Genomic DNA, 6000 nt, shown 5'->3' with positions numbered 1-6000 from the left:
CCTCCTCCTCAGAATATGTCTGTAGTGGAGGGTAGGTGACCCCAGAGCAGCAGCCTGCTCTGCAGACATGTCTGGTTGGGTGGATCCTTCCAGCCCATGTTGGCACACACTCCATGGTCGGGACACCTGCCTACCAACCTGAAATAACACAGTTCCATTTTCGCTGATGGATGACACGATACAACTTGAGTGTCTAGGCAAAAAGTTGTCACTTTCACTCAATCTCTAAAAATGATTTGCCCGGCTATCCAAACTCCTTTGTTCGGTCAGCCATCCATTTGATGCAAATCCATTTGAATTCAATCCTTGACAGCACCTCTTGTGATTTGTACCAAACCTTTCACACATATTTGGCCGTCGTAGAAGTGCTCAGAAAGTGACTTTTGGACATGAATGCCAAAACATTCAAGAGAAATGTGACCAATTTTGCATACCCCACCACATACTCATGAGACATTCATGTCTTCATCACCAGAAAAAATAAACAGTTGAGTTTGATTTCATAAGATTAAAAAACAGGGTTGTCAATAAAAAAATTAAATAAAAATTGACCATTTTATTTTTTAATTTTTTAATTTATCTTAAATATAAATAATCTACAAAAGCATTAATTCATTTTTAAGAAGTATTTCCAATTTGATTCCCATTTTATTACATTTATCCGCCAAAACATTATACCCATTGGAGGTCCAGACATCAGAGAACGTTGACAAACCCTGTTTGTAAGCTTTATGAAATCAAACTCAACCGTTTATTTGTTTCCAGTAGTGAAGACATGGATGTCTCATGGTAAAGTGGGGGTATGCAGAATAGGTCAACTTCTGAGCACCTTTAGCTCTTGAATGTTTGCACTCAGTTAAAAACATAAAAGTCACTTTCTGAGCACTTCTAAATGGACAAATAGTGAACGTAGCTAGCGACAATAGAGCACTGGAACAATTCCGTTTGAGTCGTCAGGCAACAAACATATATCCATACTTCAGCATGAGTGAATGTGAGAGAGTGGTGGCTATATACGGCAATATAAAAAAGCAGTGACACAGGCAGGACATTTCTTCATGAGTAACTTGTGGTGTAACTGACAGAGGCGGTAACTAACTAGCTAACGTTATGTCATGTTTATTATCATGCAGCTAACTAGCCAACGCGTCGTGTGATAGCAGGTTACGAAATGGGGTAATTTAAAGTTACAAAAAAACACTCACTATCTAAGTTCGTATTTCTAATGAAGTATGACTACACAAAGACAACATGTCCTAAAAACAACAATGTGAACGAAGAAACCCGCTTTTGCATGACTTATTCGTCTCACCTTTGAGAAGCACCTGATCAAGGGCGAAGCCATGTTTTTCTCTTGTTTACATCTGAGTGTTCACTTTCCTATTGACCGGGTGAAACAGCGACCGTGGAACGGTTTTCGCATGTTTCACTTTGGTGTAACGTGATCAGCTTTTACTCGTGTCTTCAATTTTATATACGCAGGGTATCTTTAATCAAATAAACATATTTCTCTAGGCAAACCCTTTCTCTCTTCTGCTGTTGTATTTCCAACTAGGAGCTTTTCACTGACAGTCAGCTTTGTGCTTCTGAAATGGGAGTCATTTTACTGTTGCATAGCTACTATAACACATAGAGCTCCTGCTGCTCTCTCTCTTTGTTTAGCACAACAGATAACATTAACTTGTCATCACATATATTTTGATTGTCACAGATAGTGTTTGAAATGTCCACCTTGACATCGGTCTTAGAATTAACATAAGAACGGATGGGAAGCGTAAAAATTGTCGTGTATATATATATTTTTAACGGTGCTGTGATTGACGACCAGCTGGTAAGTAAAATGTCTAGCTCACATTATTAACGTGATATTAACTAACGTTAACGAGCAACGCCGGTAGTAGTGGAGTTATGGGCGGTGTATCAACATGCTTACTTGCGTGTCATGTTGCCACTGTTATGAGATGTTTTTGGGTGACAACATACTTATCATCGTGACTGACTGCCCACATAATGGTTTTATGGTTATGTGGCTCGTCTTTGATCATGACTCTCAGTTCCATTACATTGAAAGAAGTCATTGGATGAAGGCGTTTTCTGTAAGGGGAGTTTTATTAATAAGAGCCGCGACGGCCGGTCTGAACATTAACCGCATAGCTGTACGGTTTTTGGAATCATAATAACCGTATCTTTCATATCGGGCGAAAAAAATAAATAAGTTGTTAAACGACACGCCTTTATTAGGTTAGATTCCCACACGGCCATATTTACACGTTACTGCATCTAACCTGTGTCTAAACGGAAGACCGATGCCACAAACTGTTTTCACTGAAAAATACTGTCGGCTGCAGCGGCGAAACTACGCTACATAAAATGTTTATTTTGCATTTGTGAAATTATTTTGTTGTGCTATCAAAAGTCGAGCGATTTATATTTCAAGAACCGTACCGCAATCGATTCAAGTTTAGACGGGAGTATTTGGCTGTTTTGGCATCCAGAGCCATTTCGCCCTAATTTTAATTGAACCATTCAGAACAAATTCTTATTTTCAATGACGGCCTAGGAACAGTGGGTTAACTGCCTGTTCAGGGGCAGAACGACAGTCGGGGATTTGAACTTGCAACCTTCCGGTTATTAGCCCAACGTTCTAACCACTAGGCTACCCTTAAACAGAACATGTAAGTTCTTTGGACTAAGGAGTAACGTTAGGCTCATTTAGTCTAATATCGGGCTATAGGTCATGGCATACATGTAACAATGTGATTATCATGTGGTTCATTATGTTAAATCGTCAAGCAGGTAGCCTAGTGGTTAGAGTGTTGGACTAGCAACCGTTAACCCACTGTTCCTAAGGTTGCAAGATCAAATCCCAGAGCTGTCAAGGTACAAATCTGTCGTTCTACCCCTGAACAAGGCAGTTAACCCACTGTTCCTAGACCAGTTAACCCACTGTTCCTAGACCAGTTAACCCACTGTTCCTAGGCCAGTTAACCCCACTGTTCCTAGACCAGTTAACCCACTGTTCCTAGACCAGTTAACCCACTGTTCCTAGACCAGTTAACTCCACTGTTCCTAGACCAGTTAACCCACTGTTCATAGACCAGTTAACCCACTGTTCATAGACCAGTTAACCCACTGTTCCTAGACCAGTTAACCCACTGTTCCTAGACCAGTTAACCCACTGTTCCTAGACCAGTTAACCCACTGTTCCTAGACCAGTTAACCCACTGTTCCCAGACCAGTTAACCCACTGTTCCCAGACCAGTTAACCCCACTGTTCCTGTTAACCCACTGTTCCTAGACCAGTTAACCCACTGTTCCTAGACCAGTTAACCCACTGTTCCCAGACCAGTTAACTCCACTGTTCCTAGACCAGTTAACCCCACTGTTCCCAGGTAGGCCGTCATTGTAAATAAGAATATCTTCTTTAACTAGCTTGCTTAGTTAAATAAAGGTTTTTAAAAAAATAAAAATATTATTGCCTTATCTTACAGGTTTCGGGGGGAGTGATCAGAAGTCATCATATAACACCCCATCTTGCCAAATGGATGATGATCTGAAACCTCTGGATTTCATAAAGGACTTTCAAGAGTACCTGACACAGCAAACGCACCATGTCAACATGATCTCGGGCTCTGTCGGTGGGGAGATAGAGCCCGACCACCTCCAAGCTGGTGATGAACACTATCAGAGTCATTTACTTTTAACTTATGATGTATATATATATATATATATATATTTTTTTTTTTTTTAATCGCTGACTGTAAAGTATCTATTTAATTCTGTGTTGTCGTCTCCTCTCCCGGTAGTAGCATCTCTCCCAGACGTGATCATCTCAATGGGTCGGTGGAAGTCTCTCTGACGACGGCTCTGGGCTGCTGGTGGACGGCTTCCAGAGGACCTTCGACGGCAAACTCAAGTGTAGCTACTGCAGCTACGCCAGTAAAGGCACCGCTCGCCTGATAGAGCACATCAGAATTCACACAGGTAAAATGGACCAGCCCATCTGGCATTTGCCTAACATGCCAGATGGTCAGTTCGCCCCCCTTTGCACCGCCCATATAGTTAGGATCTGATTTTCTTTTAAACTTGTATTTATATTGTGTGACGTTACATTTGAATGGATGTTGGAGTTGTGCCGAGATGTCGCCTGATAGAGCACATCAGAATTTCACACAGCCAAAAATGGACCGGCCCATCTGGCATTTGCCCAACATGCCAGATGGTCAGTCCGCCCCTTGCACCGCCCATATAGTTAGGATCTGTTTTTATTTTTAAAACTTGTATTTATATTGTGTGACGTTACATTTGAATGGATGTTGGAGTTGTGCCGAGATGTTCAAATAAATCTAAACATTCCTCTTTGTTGATTTGACAGGAGAGAAGCCTCACCGCTGCCAGCTGTGCCCCTTCGCCTCTGCCTACGAGCGCCACCTTGAGGCCCACATGCGCTCCCACACGGGGAGAAGCCCTACAAGTGTGACCTCTGCTCCTTCTGTTGCAGCGACCGCAGCAACCTGTCCCACCACCGCCGGCGCCGCCACAAGCTTTTACCCATGAAGGGGCGGGGCTGCCCGCCTTCCTGTCCAACAAGAAGATGCTGAACGTCCTACAGAAGAAGAGTGGCAGCTCCTGGGCCTGGGAGGCTACAGCAGACACCTCCTCATCAAGCCAGCCCTCCTCCATGGTGGTGGGGAAACCAGACTACCTGAACCACGAGGTGTACGAGAGCGATGTGAAGGACCATGGGACTGGAGGAGGAGGAGCCAGCAGGGATGTCAGCAGTGACATGATGGTGGACAATAATCCTCTGAACCAGCTGTCTACGCTGGCAGGCCAGTTGTCCAACCTCCCCAGTGGACCAGACCCCTGTGTCTCCTGACAGACTGTCCTGTACCGACATCAAGCCGTTCCTCATCCAGCAGGCCTCTGGTGCACCGATTGCAGTGTCAGTATCTTTGTCCACCAGTCAAAGTGGTGCCCACCACCACCACTACCACCACCACCACCACCAAACCTCCTCCCCAACCAGCCCCGGGACCTCCAACCGCCTGCAGGCCATAGCAGGAACTACAGCCCCAGCCCCGTGGACCCAGAACCCAGCAGTGAGCACAGTGCACACACGCACCAGCTCAGCTAGCATTTAACAGCCAGCCCAGTACCCCCTGCCCTGCTCGGTAGCACACAGCACCCAGACCCACAGATGCTGCACAGCTGCCAGCACTGCGACACCTACTTCTCTGACAACATCATGTATACCGTTCACATGGGTTGCCACGGCTACGAGAACCCCTTCCAGTGTAATGTCTGCGGGTGTAAGTGCAGGGACAAGTATGACTTCGCTTGCCACTTCGGCTCGCGGGCAGCACGCAGTGACTGACTTTCCACGGTAACCCGGGGAGATGAATTCAACGATGTTTGGCGTCTCACCGAGAACATGAACTTATTCCCGTGTTTATGATAATCAGGGATCAGAGCGATTCTGATCTAGATTTTATTGTGTCGTTTTTAAAATTTATTTTATGATATAACTTAAGAGAGTGAGTGTTACTTTGAAATGAGGAATTGATGTTTTCTATAAATGGGAACGCAATCTGGAGGTTGGAGACATTTATCACGTGTCCTCCTCGGTGCCGTCTGAGAATTTAAGGAAGTCACTTCTTATTTTTAAAATGTAACCTTTTATTTAACGAGGCAAAGTTGGTTAAGAACAAATTCTTATTTACAATGACGGCCTACCCCTCCGGGCAAACCTTGACAAGGCTGGGCCAATTGTGTACTGCCCTATGGGGATGTTATACAGCCTGGATTTGAACCAGGGACTGTTGTGACGTCTCTTAGCACCTTGATGCAGTGCCTTAGGACCGCTCGCCACACGAGAGCCCAACTCTGAATTAGTTACATAAATATTGGTATTGTTACATGCGAGTGACTAAATTTATAGTTTAAATGGCGATTAGCAAGGTATCTGGTTGCTGAGACTAGAGTTTAAACAGTTTTGGC

At 44.3% G+C, this 6000-nt stretch overlaps 1 pseudogene; it reads left to right on the top strand.

Annotated features, from left to right (window-relative positions):
• Positions 1-1787: 1787 nt before the first annotated feature.
• On the top strand, positions 1788-5377 carry LOC135566948 (zinc finger protein Pegasus-like; annotated as a pseudogene).
• The last annotated feature ends 623 nt before the right edge of the window (positions 5378-6000 follow it).

Source organism: Oncorhynchus nerka, unplaced genomic scaffold (assembly GCF_034236695.1).
Source record: "Oncorhynchus nerka isolate Pitt River unplaced genomic scaffold, Oner_Uvic_2.0 unplaced_scaffold_2888, whole genome shotgun sequence".
Classification (NCBI taxonomy): domain Eukaryota; kingdom Metazoa; phylum Chordata; class Actinopteri; order Salmoniformes; family Salmonidae; genus Oncorhynchus; species Oncorhynchus nerka.
This window is presented reverse-complemented; position numbering and strand designations above follow the sequence as displayed.